Source organism: Triticum dicoccoides, chromosome 2A, assembly GCF_002162155.2.
Source record: "Triticum dicoccoides isolate Atlit2015 ecotype Zavitan chromosome 2A, WEW_v2.0, whole genome shotgun sequence".
Classification (NCBI taxonomy): domain Eukaryota; kingdom Viridiplantae; phylum Streptophyta; class Magnoliopsida; order Poales; family Poaceae; genus Triticum; species Triticum dicoccoides.
The window spans coordinates 289,998,162-290,018,694 of record NC_041382.1 but is presented as its reverse complement, the minus strand read 5'-3'; positions in this window follow the sequence as shown (position 1 = coordinate 290,018,694).

The following is a 20,533-nucleotide window of genomic DNA, read 5'->3' as shown; positions in this document are numbered from 1 at the left end:
AACAAGTCCAGCAAAACCACCCGATGTGCCAACAAATCCCGATAGGAGTCGCACATATCTCGTTCTCAGGGCAACACCGGATGAGACTAGCTACGAGTAAAACCAACCCTCAAGTTTCCGTGAGGTGGCCCCACAGGCAGCTCAATTCGGACCAACACTCAGAGGAGCACTGGCCCGGGGGGGTTAAAATAAAGATGACCCTTGAGTCCGCGAAACCCAAGGGTAAAAAGGCTAGGTGGCAAATGGTAAAACCAAGGTTGGGCCTTGCTGGAGGAGTTTTATTCAAGGCGAACTGTCAAGGGGTTACCATTATAACCCAACCGTGTAAGGAACGCAAAATCAAGGAACATAACACCGGTATGACGGAAACTATGGCTGCAAGAGTGGAACAAAACACCAGACATAAGGCCGGGCCTTCCACCTTTTACCAAGTATATAGATGCATTAAAGTAAACAAGATATGATAATGATATCCCAACAATAAACATGTTCCAACAAGGAACAAACTCCAATCTTCACCTGCAACTAGCAACACTATAAGAGGGGCTGAGCAAAGCGGTAACATAGCCAAACAACGGTTTGCTAGGACAAGGTGGGTTAGAGGTTTGACATGGCAATATGGGAGGCATGGTAAAGCATGTGGTAGGTATCGCAACATAGGCATAGCAATATAGCGAGCAACTAGCAAGCAAAGATAGAAGTGATTTCGAGGGTATGGTCATCTTGCCTGCAAAGTTCTCCGAGTTGACGTAAGCTTGATCCTCGTAAGCGTACTCAACGGGTTCCTCGATCACGTACTCATCTCCCGGCTCTACCCAAAGAAAGAACACAAGCAAAGGGAACCAGAATCAACCACGGTGCAATGCGCAAGCAACATGATGCAAAACATGGCATGATATGCGAGAAGTAATATGCAATGCATATGCGTGCTTCGGAAAGGAAAGATTGAACCATGCCTCAACTTGGAAAACCAAGAGTGCCGCTGGAAAGATGAGTTGATTTCTGTCGAAATCGATATAAAGATCACCGGAATCGGATGCACGGTTTGCAAATGGCGAGCAAAACAAAAATGGCACAATCCTGTGATTAACAACACGATGCCATCTAGAATGCAACAAGAAACTAAGCTACTACACTCTAACATAACAACAAAGCACATGGCAATGATCCACTCAAGATTCTTGATAAAATATGAACACTGAGCTACAGCTAAGTCACACAATAGCAGGTTCAAACAAGCATGGCAATAGTGCAAAAGATATCAGGTTCTCAGACTTGGTGAAAAAAACAACATGCCAGGATTTAACATCAGGAAGCAATGTTTAGAGAAAGATAACAACATGCTACAGGAACATATCATGGCAAAACAAGGCATGGCATGAAACTACTAAAAGCATATAACAAAAGTGCCTTACTGACCATAAGCCAAAAGGGATCAGAAGATATGATGGCACCCATGTAAACATAGCAAGTTTCGTTAACAGATTCAAACTTAGCAGAAAACTGGACATGGCAAAAACAGAGTTATGTAGGCATGTTTGCGAGCTCGATGCACTCACCACAAGACATTGCATGACAAACTAAGCATACACCCAGCAAGAATACATGATCAAGAAGCTAACCATGGGAAGAACCATCTCATAGCATGCAAGGATCAACTACAACAACCTTGGCAAAATTGAATAACATGTAAACAATCTGCCAGGAATATTTTATAGCAAAAGTAGAGCAAGATTGAGTCATGATAGGGTACTCCATAATTTAAAAAAAAAGACACGGATGGATAGAACATAACAATATCTCAAAATCATCCTTACTGAACATGCTCAAAAGAGGCATGGATCACTCTGTAGCAACATGAATACATGGCATAAAAATAATATCAGGGAAATGACTTAGAAGAATTCTAGGTCCCTGAAATCAAAAACATCACGAGAGCTACTTTGCATGCTTGTGCTAGTCACCACATTGAACAAAAAAATACGTGGCATACACCCCTGTAAAGATGGCATGAAATAGCCCAAAATACATGTAGGGCTCAAGTTCATAGGAGGCACACATTAAACATGGCAAAAATGACAAATGTCCATAATCTGTTGAGAAACATAAACTAACATTTTATAGCACTCTTGCAACAGCATTTAGGGCATCAATATGGACTCAACCAAGCATGGTGTAATGGAACAAACTGAACAACACAATGAGACGAACACTTTGATATATGGCACGCCCAAAACGGAGCTATGGATGCAGAGTTATGGCATGATGAAGAATACATAAAAAATGAACATGGACAAGGACTTAGTGAAAATAGACCTAGGGTTTCTCAGATCTGGCGCACGAACCGAGGTGGCGGCGGATCTCGCCAGAGATGAAGCAGAAGGCGGACGGAGGATCGCCGGAGTAGCTGGGACGCCGGATCCGGCGAGGGGGCGCAGCGGCGGAGCTGCGGTTGGTGGCGGGCGGCGGCCGGCGAGGAGCTGCGGGCGTCGGCGCGGCGGGCAGAGGCGAACGGCGATGAGGTGGAGCTCGCCGGCGAGGAGCGACGACCGGCGAGGACGCGGGGCGGCGGAGCGGTGGCGGAGCCGGGCGGCGCGCGGCACTGGACGGCGGGGACAAACGGGCGGCTCGGGCGGAGGAGCGCGGCGGTTCGGGCCGGGTGGGCCCGCTGCGGGCTTGCCGGGACGGCGGCTGGCGGCGCCACGTGTCAGCGAGCGATTGGACGCGGGCGGCGGCGTGGGCGTGTCCGGCGGCGGACGGACACGTCCGGCGCGGAGAGGGGAAGTTTTAGGGTTTGGACCCGAAAAAGAAGGAGGTGGAGGCCTATTTATACATAGAAGGAGCTAGGAGACTCCAAATGGAGTGCGGTTTTCGGCCACGCGATCGTGATCGAACGGCCAAGAGGATGGAGGGTGTTTAGCTGGGTTTTGAGCCACTTTGGAGAGGTGTTGTGCTGCAACACACACGAGGCCTTTATGGCTCCTCGGTTAATCGTTGGAGTATCAAACGAAGTCAAAATGGCACGAAACTTGACAGGCGGTCTACCGGTGGTATACCAAGGCCGCTTGGCAAGTCTCGGTCCAATCCGAGAACGTTTAACACCCGCACACGAAAAGAGGCAAAAGGGGATGCCGGAATACAAAACGAACAACGGGGAAAATGCTCGGATGCATGAGACGAACACGAATGCAAATGCGATGCACATGATTACATGATATGAGATGCATGACATGGACAAAAAGAAAGATGAAGACAAAACCCAACCACGAGGGAATATCATAACTTAGTGCCGAAAATGGCAAGAGTTGGAATACAAATATGGCAAGTTACATATGGGGCGTTACAACCCTAGCCGGCTTAAAGCATCAGCCGCCTCATTTTCCTGTGATCAACATGCTCCACTTGATAGCCATTGAAATGACCAGCAATAGCATCAACTTCTCGCCGGTAAGCCGCCATGAGTGGATCTTTAGAATCCCAAGTGCCTGAGACTTGCTGAGCCACCAAACCCGAGTCACCAAAACACCTCACTCGGCTTAGATTCATCTCTTTAGCCATCTGAAGACCATGGAGCATGGCCTCATACTCAGCTGCATTGTTATTACAAAGGAACATCAACCTCAAAACATAACAAAATTTATCACCTCATGGGGAAGTCAAGATAATTCCAACCCCCGAGCCTTCCAACTACCTAGATCTATCGAAGTGAATAGTACAATATGTGCTATCTGACTTCTCCTCAGCCATCTGCAGCCCAGTCCGGTCATTAATAAAATCCACAAGTGCTTGAGACTTGATAGCTGTCCGAGGCATATACTTCAAACCATGGGGTCCAAGCTCAATGGCCCATTTGGTTGCCCGACTTGTGGCTTCTCTGTTTTGAATAATATCCCCAGAGGAGGAGGACTGACCACAGTGATGGGATGACCAAAGAAATACTACTTCAATTTACGACTAGCCATGAACACCCCATAAACCAGCTTTTGCCAATGTGGGTATCTCTGCTTGGATTCAATGATTACCTCACTGACATAATAAATCGTCCGCTGAACCGGATATCCATTGCCTGATTCCTTTCTTTCCACAACAATTGCCACACTGACGGCTCGACTATTAGCAGCCACATATAACAACAAGGGCTCATTATCAATAGGAGCAACAAGGATCAATGGTTTAGCTAACTATTTTTTCAAGGCCCCAAACACCTAATCAGCAGCATCACTACAGACAAAGTGATATGTTTTCTTCATCATCTGATACAAAGGAATAGCTTTCTTGCCCAGCCGGCTTATGAATCGGCTTAAGGCCGCAATACGACTCACCAGGCGCTGGTCATCATTAATACATGCCGACTTAGCCAAAGAAGTGATAGCCTTGATTTTCTCCGGGTTAGCTTCAATGCCCCTTTCAGAAACAAAAAATACAAGAGCTTGCCTGCTGGCACACCAAAGACACACTTGGCCAGGTCAAGCATCATTTTGTAGACCCGGAGATTGTCAAAGGTCTATTTCAAATCATCTATCAAGGTTTCCTTCATCCTCGATTTCACAACAATATCATCTACAAAAGCATGAACATTACGTCCAATCTGGTCATGGAGGCAATTCTAGACACACTACTGATAAGTCGCCTAGGCACTCTTGAGCCCAAAAGGCATAGACACATAACAGAAGGCTCCAACGGGGGTTATGAAAGCCGTCTTCTCCTCGTCCTTAACCGCCATCTTGATATGATGATAACCAGAGTAAGCATCCAAAAAACACAAACGCTCACAACCCGTCATAGCATCAATGATCTAATCAATATGAGGGAGAGCTAAAGGATCAGCCGGACATGCTTTGTTAAGGTCTATGTAATCCACACACATCCGCCAAGTGATGTTCTTCTTAAGAACTAGCACCAGGTTAGTCAACCACACATGATGAAAAACTTCAATGATAAACCCCGACGCCAAGAGCCGGGCCACCTCTTCACCAATGGCCCTGCACCTCTCTTCATTAAAACGAAGAAGGAATTGCTTGACCGGTTTAAACTTTGGACCAACATTAAGAGTGTGCTCAGTGAGTTCCCTCGGTACAACTGGCATGTCAGAAGGTTTCTATGCAAAGATGTCCCGGTTCTCACGGATGAACTCGATGAGCGTGCTTTCCTATTTTGGATCCATATTAGCATTGATACTGAACTTCTTGGATGAATCGCTAGGAACAAAGTCAACCAGCTTAGTGTCATCTGCCGACTTAAATTTCAACAGAGGGTCATGCTTTGTGGTTGGCTTCTTCAAAGCTGTCATATCTGCCGGGTCAACATTATCTTTGTAAAATTTCAACTCCTTCATTGCACAGGTAGTCTCAGCATAAGAAACATCGCCCTCTTCACACTCCAAAGCTATCTTCATGTTGCCATGTACAGTGATGGTACCCTTATGACCTGGCATCTTAAGCTACAGATAAACATAACAAGGCAGGGCCATAAATTTAGCATAAGCCGGTCGTCCCAATAGCGCGTGGTAAGGGCTTCTGATCTTCACCACTTCAAAAGTCAGCGGCTCAGCTTTGAAATCATTATCATCTCCAAAGACCACTACCAAAGCTATCTTACCCACTGGATGTGCCGACTTACCGGGCACCACACCATGAAAAACAGTAGAGGACGGCTTAAGATCATTATCAGTTAAATTCATACGGCGATAAGTATCATAATAAAGGATATTGATGCTACTACCTCCATCCATGAGTACTTTAGTGAACTTGTAACCTCCAACCTGAGGCGCAACCACCAAAGCCATGTGACTCGGATTGTCAACCCGGGGCGGGTGATCCTCACGGCTCCACACAATAGCATGTTTGGACCATTGCAAGTATCGAGGGATCGCCGGTTTAACCGCTTTAACTCCCTCTTGTGAACCTTCTGGTCCCGTTTACATAAACCTGTGGTAAACACATGATACTGACCACTATTCAATTGCTTTGGATTACTCTGATAACCAGACTGCTGCTGCTGTTTCCCTTGACCAGATTGCTGATTGAAACCACCTTGATTGTGTTGGCCCTAGAAACTAGAGTTTGAGGCGCTACCACCAAATCCAGCCCCATGAGAGCCGGATCCTGAACCGCCATTCGGGCCATGATTATTCTGGAAAAAATTTGAATTCCTATACTCCCTTATGATGAAGCAATCTTTCCATAGATGATTGGCCGGTTTCTCTTGCATACCATGCTTTCGACAAGGATGATTCATCATCGTCTCAATGTTAAACTTTGGCCCTCCGAGCCGGGGAGGCTTTCCCTTACGACGTTGATTATTATTCTGGGTATTGGTGTTAGCCACAAAGTCTAAACTGCCATCAGCTTTGCGCTTACCGTTGCCAGTTTGACCCGCCGTATTATGCTGCTTCCCTTTTGCATTGCCACTCTTCTTCCCCTTAATAGCCTTCTCCTCATCATACTCAGGGTCTTTAGTACTATCAGAGCCGGCGTATTTGACGAGAGCCGCCATGAGCTCCCCCATGTCATTGCAGTGGCGCTTAAGCCGCCCTAGTTTCAGCTTAAGGGGAAGGAAACATCAATTCTTCTCCAATATCAGGACTGCTGAACCGGCGTTGATACTGTCCGATGAGTGCATAACGGCTAAGATCTAGTGCACCCAATTGGTAGTTGACTCGCCGTCACCTTGGATGCAAGAATGTAAATCCAAAATCGACATAGGTTGCTTGCCATGTGTCTTTAAATTTTTGGATAAAACACGTTTTTAATTCCGCCCATGACCTAATGCAGTTAGAAGGCAGCCCTTTCAACCAAGTATGAGTCGGCCCATCCAACATCATGGTGAAATACTTAGCACATGCAGCATCACTAACATCCAACATCTCCATAGCCATCTCATAGCTCTCAATCGAAGCCTCTGGGGGCTGATCCCTGTGTAATTAGGCACTTTACGAGGGCCCTTGAAATCTTTAGGCAAACACTCGTTGCGTAGAGCCGACACTAAGCACGCCACACCCAAAGTTCTAGAGGTCACTCCTGCCTTGACCGATGCTGACAGATAAACTAGAGATTGCTGTTGAGCCGCTAGTTGAGCCGCCAGCTCAGCCTCCCGACATGCCCTGCGCTGATCCACCAAAGTTTGAGCATCGACACCACTGCACGCCGGATCATGCCTACGAGGCTGGTTATGGTGTTGCTCACTCGTTGAAACTGCTGGCGAGTCAATATGCCTACTATAACTCCGGTTTGGACGAGGGGTTGAGTGAATTCTTTCACGGCTATACGAATAAGCCGCCTGTTGAGCCACTGCTGTCTGAAGAAGTTCTTTGGCCCTCCGCATCTCTATCGCAGCCAGAGACTCACCTTCAATTGGGAGAGCCGCCAATCGTGTCTCCGCAACAATCATATTATCGAGAGGGTTAGAATAATGACCCAGTGGTGTCAGAACATGCTGAGGCAGAGCCATATCCAAACAAGGCAGATCCACTGCACACGGCTCAACCGGCGCCCCAGTCACGGGCGTCTCAGCCGCCCGGTTCACTACGGGTGGGTCACTGGTCCCTGCCCCAGGTGTGTTGAAAAGGTTCCTCGCATCGTACTCCAGAGGTAAACAACTCTGGTGCCTCCTTCTCATGATGTCATTTGAAGCGTTTTGATCCAAGGTAAGCCAGAAAGATTCTGCATGAATCCGTTGTGCCTGAGTGTACAAAGCAGCTCGCCCCGTGGCCATCCCGGTGTTCTCAACCGCCAGCTCTTCCTTAGCTTGAGCTATCTTATCTAGTAGCTTCACAACATCCACTTTATGTTGTTCATGAGTGTCCGAGGTCACCTTCCACCCAATCAAACCTGCCAAAAGCATCTAGCAGTTTGGTCAGAACCTGAGTCGGCGGGTGCGCAGAGCCGCCAGCCGCGTCCGTCACCGCGGCCATTGAGCTGGAGGTCATAACTGCGGCAGTTGTCGAATCGAACACCGGCTGTGTACCGCCCTTGAAGATTGCAACCCTGTTCGACGGATCATAGGGGCCTGGAATACTATCGCCATTGGAACAGCCCCCAAGCCGGCCGTCCTGTAGTTGATACATTGAATTGCTCTCAGTGGTTGATGACTCGCCATCAAAATAGATGGCCGTCTCACCACCAGACATAAATCCTTCCTCAAATTTCAATCCATGGATGAAACCGACAAAGGCATGCTTCACAGCGGTTTCAACCTTGGTGGGTCATGCAAGCTGAGCCTCTTGATGATGTCAGTGTAGGTGTCCGGCTTAGGGCCTCGCTTGCCGATCTCGCTCATGAAGACATGGATTCCGCCGAAGGGGACCCGGTACCCATACTCAATTGAGCCGGCCTCAGGGCCCCAGCCAGCGTCATCGATGTAGAGCTTTCCGCGACCACTCTTGGTCATCCGACCCATGACATATCCCTTGATCCCTGCGAAGCTCCCCTTCAAGAATTTGAAACCACCATGTGCTGGCCCCACGGTGGGGGCCAACTGTTGTGTACTTAACACGACAGATGCCCTAGAAAAAGGACTTAGTTGTGGAGCCATCGCGATGTAGTTAGCTTGAAGGGGTTAATCGGGGCAGAGGACACAGAGAGTTTATACTTCTTCAGCCCCTCGCAATGAGGTAAAGGCCTACTCCAGTTTGGGGTTGTATTGCTTGGGTTTTGATTACCAGGGAGAGAATACGCTTGACCTAGTTCTCAATCTCTTCTTTCTCGTCTTAACCCGCCGCTGGGTCACCCCTTTATATACACAGGTTGATGCCCGACGGCTTACAGAGTCCCGGCCGGCTCATACACGATGTGTCCGGCTCGGTGACTAACTAAGCTTGTGTTACAATACAAGTTACACAATATGGCGGTTCATACTCATGGGCCACAAGTCACTTCCGGGTCTTTGGCTTTCAATAAGCTTGCTCTATGGACCGCCATCCTCATCATCCTCATCTATTGAAATTTGTGATATCTGAATCTGGCCAATCCTATTTTCTAAAGAGATTATAGTTCAAATGCTAAGTTTTGTTGATTCGCATTCATGATGTATGAGCTTTATTTGCCTAGTGTATGTAAATTGTTGTATGTGTACGCTTTATTGTCACTGGTGGCGAACTATGATGCTCAGCGGATGTAATATCCAGTAATTTCTTTATTGTATAGTGTAGGATTATTCTTCATTTCTATGCTTTAATCTCTTTATTGTATAGTGTAAGTTTTTGAGGGGGTATAATGTAGAGTAGGATAATTATTTGTATATGCTATCATTGAAACGGGGGCCAACACGCCCAAAAATTACCTAGACGCCATCCAAACGAACAAACATGGGTAGTCGAAGGGGGCCTTAATTGGGCTTGTCAATTAATTAGTTAATGCATCCTAATCTATGCGGGCTCATAATGGCCCAATCAACTAGGCTTGTTAGAAATAGTGGATTTCATCGTTGAATGTGGGCCCATCGTAAAAAGGGCTCTTACCAGTTCGTTAACAGGCCAAAAGCTCGATAGGGCCGCAGTAATTGAGATGGCCCACATGCCTCTAGGAGGCCCAAATAAGCGTTCATTTTGTCTTGGCCCATTTCCATGTCAGGCCATAAAGAGGCCTATGGTGTTTTGGGCCAAAAGGGGCCCAATGTACAACATAGGCTTTTAATAGGCAAAAAGTCAGGTCGGGCTGGAATTGTGCCTTGGAGAATGTGGGCCGCTAATGGACTGAAATCAGGTGGAACCGTCAAAGGCCCAATTGTTGTGTGGGCTGTTAACTGGCCGAAAGACAAAACAGGATAGAATGGGCTGACAAAAGGCCGAAAGGTGTACCTGTGGGGATATTGGCCAGTCTCTTTAACGGGTTGCTAACATGCCGAAAGAAACTCGGGTAACAATTGAGCCCAAAGAGATAGCGGGCCGCTATAATGGGCCTTTGACAGGCCGATTTTGCGTAACTTGTATGGGCTGTGGTTGTGAACGGGCCAAACGGAAGCAGGCCAGTAATGGGGCAGTCTACTTATTTTGACATGCTTGTCCTTTTAACCTAAATGGGCCACTGTTGAGCCTTGCCACATGTTGGCGTATCATACACTCCTCTTGTGCATTGTAGGACTGTCATCTATCATGGCGAAGAGCTGACACGTGGTTCCTTCGGCCAATGAAAATTTCAGACGTGGAAAATCGCCATTGGTCCGGGCTGTTATCAGGTTATCGGATCCAAAACTGGACCTGATAGCTTAACAGTAAGCCGTTATAGTGGATGCCACCTGTCGGTTACCCTTGATGAAACCACTTCCATGACATGCTGATTATCGTCATGGAAGTGGACAGTTCCATGATGATAATTTGAGTATTGTCATGGAACGCTTCTATGACAGCACATGTATGACTATCTGGATTCTTCCATAAAATCATCATGGATGTACATGCATGACAAAAAACATGACCTACTATGACAAACACGTATCATCATGAAATGTTTTTTTGGTATTGATCATTGGCATCGAGGGCGTCAAATTTGTCAAAGATCACCTTTCACTGGTACGCGTCGGTGCTATACAAATGGTTTTTAAGCCCTTTCCGCGACAGCATTTGGGACCGTTGCCGAGTGAGTGTGGGCGATAGGGTGTCCTTCCCACACGACCCAGAAATTGTCGGGGATACGGAGCAGTGATCCAGAGGCCTTCCAAAATGTAATCATGTGTGATGCAGCACATACTAAATTGTTTCGCACGTGTGGTATCAGTGATTAAACATTTCTAATGACGCAGTGAAACCATATGGTCTGTTGTGATGAACCATTTGGGAAATAGTATGTAAGGCACACGGGCCAACATATGAACTGTGTGCGATTTGTGCCCCATCGCACATGAGTTTTCTGTGTAACCCGTCTGCCATGCAAGACTCCATCGCACACGTTTCCCAACAATTACCGTCTGCGATAATGTTCTATCACAAACGGTTCAGGAGCCCCTTCGCACACATACAACTGATGCAGACCGTTTGCGATTTGTTGGGTATCACCGATGGTTACCACAAGAGTGACGTGTGCTTTTCGTTTGGGATCCCACACGTTTCCTGAAAAAATTACGACTAGGATTGTATTTTACATTGGGCATGGTTTACTCCGAGTTCTCGTGTGCGATAACGCGATCACAAACGGTTTCGGAGACCCTATGCACACGTAGTAGCGCTGCAAATTGTTTGCGATCTGCTGTGTATCACCGACAGTTCTGCTGCGATTAACGTATGCTTTCCGATGTGGATCGCACACTCATTTAGCTAAACCATGTACGGAGCAATTGCCAGGTTAAAACAAAAATATCCCATTTTGAATCGGCATGAAAAAAGCAAATTCGCCACAATATTCAATTGAGCAAATAAACAAAAATATCACATTTTGAATCGGCAAGCAAAAAGCAAATTCACCACATTATTCAATTGAACAGATAAACAAAAATATCCCATTTTGATTCGGCACACAAAAAGCAAATTCACCACAATATTCAATTGAACAAATAGTGTCCACAGGAAGAACATTCGTCAAATTTCGCAACAATTGCAATTGAACATATGGTAGCTAAATTCTAATGATTTGTCCACACATATATGCATGACATAATTAATCATAGTGTACAAAATACGAAGACCTCATCAGATGGAAATCAATGGATCCATGTGTATATGTTTAGCTGCCAACTCTTACTCAATGTTTCAGGAGAAGGCATGCTGAAATCTTCTTTATCACCAGTGGGATTGATGTAGTGATTGTTGGAAATATGCCCTAGAGGCAATAATAAAAGTATTATTATATTTCATTGTTGATGATAATTGTCTTTTATTCATGCTATAACTGTATTATCCAGAAATCATAATACACGTGTGAATACATAGACCTCAATATGTCCCTAGTGAGCCTCTAGTTGACTAGCTCGTTGTGATCAACAGATAGTCATGGTTTCCTGGCTATGGACATTGGATGTTGTTGATAACGGGATCACATCATTAGGAGAATGATGTGATGGACAAAGACCCAATCCTAAGCATAGCACAAAGGTCGGTTAGTTCGTTTGCTAGAGCTTTTCAATGTCAAGTATCTCTTCCTTCGACCATGAGATCGTGTAACTCCCGGATACCGTAGGAGTGCTTTGGGTGTATCAAACGTGACAACGTAACTGGGTGATTATAAAGGTGCACTACATGTATCTCCGAAAGTGTCTGTTGGGTTGACACGGATCGAGACTGGGATTTGTCACTCCGTATGACGGAGAGGTATCTCTGGGCCCACTCGGTAATGCATCATCATAATGAGCTCAAAGTGACCAAGTGGTTGATCACGGGATCATGCATTACGGTACGAGTAAAGTGACTTGCCGGTAACGAGACCGAACAAGGTATTGGGATACCGACGATCGGGTCTCGGGCAAGTAACGTACCGATTGACAAAGGGAATTGTATACGGGGTTTGATTGAATCCTTGACATCGTGGTTCATCCGATGACATCATCGAGGAGCATGTGGGAGCCAACATGGGTATCCAGATCCCGCTGTTGGTTATTGACCGGAGAGTCTCGGTCATGTCTGCATGTCTCCCGAACCCGTAGGGTCTACACACTTAAGGTTCGATGACGCTAGGGTTATTAGGAAGACTTGTAAGTGATTACCGAAAGTTGTTCGGAGTCCTGGATGAGATCCCGGACGTCACGAGGAGTTCTGGAATGGTCCGGAGGTGAAGTTTTATATATGGGAAGTTGTTAAACGGACACCGGAAAGTTTTGGGGTCATACCGGTATTGTACCGGGACCACCGGAGAGGTTCCGGGGGTCCACCGGGAGGGGCCACCCCTCCCAGGGGGACACTTGGGCTGCGTAGGGATAGCAGCCAGCCCCTGGTGGGCTTGGCACGCCCCCCCCTTGGGCCCATGCGCCTAGGGTTGGGGGGGGAAACCCTAAAGGGGGTGCACCCCCCTTGCTTGGGGGGCAAGCCCCCCACCCTTTGGCCGCCGCCCCCCTCTAGGGTTTCCCCTAGAGGGCCGGCCCCCTTGCCCCTCCCCTCCCCAACACCTCTCCTTCTCAAGGCGCAGCCCCTCCCCTCCCCAACACCTCTCCTTCTCCGTACGTGCTTGGCGAAGCCCTGTCGGAGTACTGCTGCACCAACTACACCACGCCGTCGTGATGCCGTTGGAGCTGCCTTCCTCAACCTCTCCTTCCTCCTTGCTGGATCAAGACGGAGGAGACGTCGTCCGTCCTGTACGTGTGTTGAACGCGGAGGTGCTGTCCGTTCAACACTTGGTCATCGGTGATCCGAATCACGACGAGTACGACTCCATCATCACCATCCCCTTGAACGCTTGCGCACTCGATCTACAAGTGGTATGTAGATGCAAACTCACTCCCTTGACTCATTGCTTAGATGAACTCATAGATGGATCTTGGTGAAACCATAGGAAAAATTTTAATTTTCTGCAACGTTCCCCAACAGTGGCATCATGAGCTAGGTCTATGCGTAGTTCTCTTTGCACGAGTAGAACACAATTTTGTTGTGGGCGTGGATCTTGTCAACTTACTTGCCACTACTAGTCTTTTCTTGCTTCAACGGCATTGTGTGATGAAGCGGCCCGGACCAACCTTACACGTACGCTTACGTGAGACCGATTCCACCGATTGACATGCACTAGTTGCATAAGGTGGCTGGCGGGTGTCTGTCTCTCCCACTTTAGTTGGAGCAGATTCGATGAAAAGGGTCCTTATGAAGGGTAAATAGAAGTTGACAAAATCACGTTGTGGTTATTCGTAGGTAAGAAAACCTTCTTGCTAGAACCCAGTTGCAGCCACGTAAAAGATGCAACAACAATTAGAGGACGTCTAACTTGTTTTTGCAGCGATTGATCATGTGATGTGATATGGCCAGAAGTTGTGATGAACGATGAATTGTGATGTATGAGATCATGTTCTTTGTAATAGGATTCACGACTTGCATGTCGATGAGTATGACAATCGGCAGGAGCCATAGGAGTTGTCTTTATTTTTGTATGACCTGCGTGTCATTGAAGAACGCCATGTAACTTACTTTACTTTATTGCTAAACGCGTTAGTCATAGAAGTAGAAGTAGTCGTTGGCGTGAAAACTTCATGAAGACACGATGATGGAGATCATGATGATGGAGATCATGGTCTCATGCCGGTGACAAGATGATCATGGAGCCCCGAAGATGAAGATCAAAGGAGCTATATGATATTGGCCATATCATGTCACTACTTTATATAATTGCATGTGATGTTTATTATGTTTTATGCATCTTGTTTACTTAGGACGACGGTAGTAAATAAGATGATCCCTTACAACAATTTCAAGAAGTGTTCTCCCCTAACTGTGCACCGTTGCTAAAGTTCGTCACTTCTAAGCACCACGTGATGATCGGGTGTGATGGATTCTTACGTTCACATACAACGGGTGTAAGACAGTTTTACACAGCAAAACACTTAGGGTTAACTTGACGAGCCTAGCATGTACAGACATGGCCTCGGAACACGGAGACCGAAAGGTCGAACACGAGTCATATGGAAGATACGATCAACATGAGAATGTTCACCGATGATGACTAGTCCGTCTCACGTGATGATCGGACACGGGCTAGTCGACTCGGATCGTGTAACACTTAGATGACTAGAGGGATGTCTAATCTGAGTGGGAGTTCATAATTTGATTAGAACTTAATTATCATGAACTTAGTCTAAAACCTTTGTAAATATGTCTTGTAGATCAAATGGCCAACACTCATATCAACATGAACTTCAACGCGTTCCTAGAGAAAACCAAGTTGAAAGATGATGGCAGCAACTATACGGACTGGGTCCGGAACCTGAGGATCATCCTCATAGCTGCCAGGAAACAATATGTCCTAGAAGGACCGCTAGGTGACGCTCCCGTCCCAGAGAACCAAGACATTATGAATGCTTGGCAGTCCCGTTCAGTGCGGCATGCTTTACAGCTTAGAACCGGGGATCCAAAAGTGTTTTGAGCATCACGGAGCATATGAGATGTTCGAGGAGCTGAAACTAGTTTTCCAAGCTCACGCCCGGGTTGAGAGATATGACATCTCCGACAAGTTCTATAGTTGTAAGATGGAGGAAAATAGTTCTGTCAGTGAGCACATACTCAAGATGTCTGGGTTGCACAATCGTATGACCCAGCTGAATATTAACCTCCCTGATGAGGCAGTCATTGACAGAATCCTTCAGTCGCTCCCACCAAGCTACAAGAGCTTTGTGATGAACTACAATATGCAGGGGATGGTAAAGACCATTCCTGAAGTATTTTCTATGCTAAAGTCAGCAGAGGTTGAAATCAAGAAAGAACATCAAGTGTTGATGGTCAATAAGACCACTAAGTTCAAGAAGGGCAAGGGTAAGAAGAACTTCAAGAAGGACGGCAAAGAGGTTGCTGCGCCCGGTAAGCCAGTTGCCGGGAAGAATTCAAAGAATGGACCCAAGCCTGAGACTGAGTGCTTTTATTGCAAGGGGAAGGGTCACTGGAAGCGGAACTGCCCCAAATACTTAGCGGATAAGAAGGCCGGCAACACTAAAGGTATATTCGATATACATGTAATTGATGTGTACCTTACCAGTACTCGTAGTAACTCCTGGGTATTTGATACCGGTGCCGTTGCTCATATTTGTAACTCACAGCAGGGGCTGCGGAATAAGCGGAGACTGGCGAAGGACGAGGTGACGATGCATGTCGGGAATGGTTCCAGAGTCGATGTGATCGCCGTCGGCACGCTACCTCTACATTTACCCACGGGATTAGTTTTGAACCTTAATAATTGTTATTTAGTGCCAAGTTTGAGCATGAACATTGTATCTAGATCTCGTTTAATATGAGATGGCTACTCATTTAAGTCTGAGAATAATGGTTGTTCGATTTATATGAGAGATATGTTTTATGGTCATGCTCTGATGGTCAATGGTTTATTCTTAATGAATCTCGAGCGTAATACTACACATATTCATAGCGTGAGTACCAAAAGATGTAAAGTTGATAACGATAGTCCCACATACTTGTGGCACTGCCGCCTTGGTCACATTGGTGTCAAGCGCATGAAGAAGCTCCATGCTGATGGACTTTTAGAGTCTCTTGATTATGAATCATTTGACACATGCGAACCATGCCTCATGGGCAAGATGACCAAGACTCCGTTCTCCGGAACAATGGAGCGAGCAACCAACTTGTTGGAAATCATACATACCGATGTGTGCGGTCCAATGAGTGTTAAGGCTCGCGGAGGATATCGTTATGTTCTCACTCTCACAGATGACTTGAGTAGATATGGGTATGTCTACTTGATGAAACACAAGTCTGAGACCTTTGAAAAGTTCAAGGAATTTCAGAATGAAGTAGAGAATCAACGTGACCGAAAGATAAAATTCTTACGATCAGATCGTGGAGGAGAATACTTAAGTCACGAATTTGGTACACACTTAAGGAAATGTGGAATCGTTTCACAACTCACGCCACCTGGAACACCTCAGCGTAACGGTGTGTCCGAACGTTGTAATCGCACTCTATTGGATATGGTGCGGTCTATGATGTCTCTTATCGATTTACCGCTATCATTTTGGGGTACGCTCTAGAGACAGCTACATTCACTTTAAATAGGGCACCGTCTAAATCCGTTGAGACGACATCGTATGAATTATGGTTTGGGAAGAAACCTAAGCTGTCGTTTCTGAAAGTTTGGGGATGCGATGCTTCAACCTGAAAAGCTCGAACCCAAGTCGGAAAAATGCGTCTTCATAGGATACCCTAAGAAAACCATTGGGTATACCTTCTCCTTAAGATCCAAGGGCAAGATCTTTGTCGCCAAGAACGGATCCTTTCTGGAAAAAGAGTTTCTCTCGAAAGAAGTAAGTGGGAGGAAAGTAGAACTCGATGAAGTACTACCTCTTGAGCGGGACAGTAGTGCAGCTCAGGAAGATGTTCCTGTGATGCCTACACCAACTGAAGAGGAAAATAATGATGATGATCAAGGTACTTCGGATCAAGTTGCTACTGAACTTCGTAGGTCCACAAGGACACGTTCCGCACCAGAGTGGTACGGCAACCCTGTCCTGGAAATCATGTTGTTAGACAACGGTGAACCTTCGAACTATGAAGAAGCGATGGCGGGCCCAGATTCCAACAAATGGCTAGAAGCCATGAAATCTGAGATAGAATCCATGTATGAAAACAAAGTATGGACTTTGACTTACTTGCCCGATGATCGGCGAGCGATAGAAAACAAATGGATCTTTAAGAAGAAGACGGACGCGGATGGTAATGTCACCATCTATAAAGCTCGACTTGTCGCTAAGGGTTATCGGCAAGTTCAAGGGATTGACTACGATGAGACTTTCTCTCCCGTAGCGAAGCTTAAGTCCATTCGAATCATGTTAGCAATTGCCGCATACTATGATTATGAGATATGGCAGATGGATGTCAAAACGGCATTCCATAACGGGCATCTTAAGGAAGAACTGTATATGATGCAGCCAGAGGGTTTTGTTGATCCTAAGAATGCTAACAAAGTATGCAAGCTCCAGTGATCCATTTATGGGCTGGTGCAAGCATCTCGAAGTTGGAACATTCGCTTTGATGAGATGATCAAAGCGTTTGGGTTTATGCAGACTTATGGAGAAGCCTGCGTTTACAAGAAAGTGAGTGGGAGCTCTGTAGCATTTCTCATATTATGTGTAGATGACATACTCCTGATGGGAAATGATATAGAATTCTTGGACATCATTAAGGCCTACTTGAATAAGTGTTTTTCAATGAAGGACCTTGGAGAAGCTGCTTATATATTAGGCATCAAGATCTATAGAAATAGATCGAGACGCCTCATAGGTCTTTCACAAAGCACATACCTTGATAAGATTTTGAAGAAGTTCAAAATGGATCAGTCTAAGAAGGGGTTCTTGCCTGTATTGCAAGGTGTGAGATTGAGCTCGGCTCAATGCCCGACCACGGCAAAAGATAAAGAAGAGATGAGCGTCATCCCCTATGCTTCCGCCATAGGATCTATTATGTATGCCATGCTGTGTACCAGACCTGATGTAAACCTTGCCGTAAGTTTGGTAGGTAGATACCAAAGTAATCCCGGCAAGGAACACTGGGCAGCTGTCAAGAATATCCTGAAGTACCTGAAAAGTACAAAGGACACGTTTCTCGTTTATGGAAGTGACGAAGAGCTCATCGTAAAGGGTTACGTCGACGCTAGCTTCGACACGGATCTGGATGACTCACCGGATACGTGTATACGTTGAATGGTGGAGCAGTAAGCTGGTGCAGCTGCAAGCAGAGCGTCGTGGCGGGATCTACATGTGAAGCGGAGTACATGGCAGCCTCGGAGGCAGCGCATGAAGCTATTTGGGTGAAGGAGTTCATCACCGACCTAGGAGTCATACCCAATGCGTCGGGGCCAATCAAACTTTTCTGTGACAACACTAGAGCTATTGCCCTTGCGAAGGAGCCCAGATTTCACAAGAAGACCAGGCACATCAAGCGTCGTTTCAACTCCATCCATGAAAATGTTCAAGATGGAGACATAGAAATTTGCAAAGTACATACGGATCTGAATGTCGCAGATCCGTTGACTAAACCTCTCTCGCGAGCGAAACATGATCAACACCAGAACTCTATGGGTGTTCGATTCATCACAATGTAACTAGATTATTGACTCTAGTGCAAGTGGGAGACTGTTGGAAATATGCCCTAGAGGCAATAATAAAAGTATTATTATATTTCATTGTTCATGATAATTTTCTTTTATTCATGCTATAACTGTATTATCCGGAAATCATAATACATGTGTGAATACATAGACCTCAATATGTCCCTAGTGAGCCTCTAGTTGACTAGCTCATTGTGATCAACAGATAGTCATGGTTTCCTGGCTATGGACATTAGATGTCGTTGATAACGGGATCACATCATTAGGAGAATGATGTGATGGACAAAGACCCAATCCTAAGCATAGCACAAAGGTCGGTTAGTTCGTTTGCTAGAGCTTTTCAATGTCAAGTATCTCTTCCTTCGACCATGAGATCGTGTAACTCCCGGATACCGTAGGAGTGCTTTGGGTGTATCAAACGTCACAACGTAACTGGGTGATTATAAAGGTGCACTACAGGTATCTCCGAAAGTGTCTGTTGGGTTGACACGGATCGAGACTGGGATTTGTCGCTCCGTATGACGGAGAGGTATCTCTGGGCCCACTCGGTGATGCATCATCATAATGAGCTCAAAGTGACCAAGTGGTTGATCACGGGATCATGCATTACGGTACGAGTAAAGTGACTTGCCGGTAACGAGACTGAACAAGGTATTGGGATACCGACGATCGGGTCTCGGGCAAGTAACGTACCGATTGACAAAGGGAATTGTATACGGGGTTTGATTGAATCCTCGACATCGTGGTTCATCCGATAACATCATCGAGGAGCATGTGGGAGCCAACATGGGTATCCAAATCCCGCTGTTGGTTATTGACCGGAGAGTCTCGGTCATGTCTGCATGTCTCCCGAACCCGTAGGGTCTACACACTTAAGGTTCGATGACGCTAGGGCTATTAGGAAGACTTGTAAGTGATTACCGAAAGTTTTTCAGAGTCCCGGATGAGATCCCGGACGTCACGAGGAGTTCCGGAATGGTCCGGAGGTGAAGTTTTATATATGGGAAGTTGTTAAACGGACACCGAAAAGTTTCGGGGCCATACCGGTATTGTACCGGGACCACCGGAGAGGTTCCGGGGGTCCACCGGGAGGGGCCACCCCTCCCGGGGGGGAACTTGGGCTGCGTAGGGATAGAAGCCAGCCCCTGGTGGGCTTGGCGCCCCCCCCTTGGGCCCATGCGCCTAGGGTTGGGGGGAAACCCTAAAGGGGGCGCACCCCCCTTGCTTGGGGGGCAAGCCCCCCACCCTTTGGCCGCCGCCCCCCTCTAGGGTTTCCCCTAGAGGGCCGGCCCCCTTGCCCCTTTCCTCCTATATATAGAGGGGTGAGTGGAGGGCTGCAAGTAGACACAACTCAAGGCGCAGCCCCTCCCCTCCCCAACACCTCTCCTTCTCCGTACGTGCTTGGCGAAGCCCTGTCGGAGTACTGCTGCACCAACTACACCACGCCGTCGTGCTGCCGTTGGAGCTGCCTTCCTCAACCTCCCCTTCCTCCTTGCTAGATCAAGACGGAGGAGACGTCGTCCGTCCCGTACGTGTGTTGAACGCGGAGGTGCTGTCCGTTCAGCACTTGGTCATCGGTGATCCGAATCACGACGAGTACGACTCCATCATCACCATCCCCTTGAACGCTTCCGCACTCGATCTACAAGTGGTATGTAGATGCAAACTCACTCCCTTGACTCGTTGCTTAGATGAACTCATAGATGGATCTTGGTGAAACCATAGGAAAAATTTTAATTTTCTGCAACGTTCCCCAACAGTGATCCAGGAAGAAGTCGCTTATAAATCTCCGAACCATCAACAATTCACCAGCCAGGAGTGGTTCAGGGGTCCTCGGTTTTAAGATGAGCTACACTATT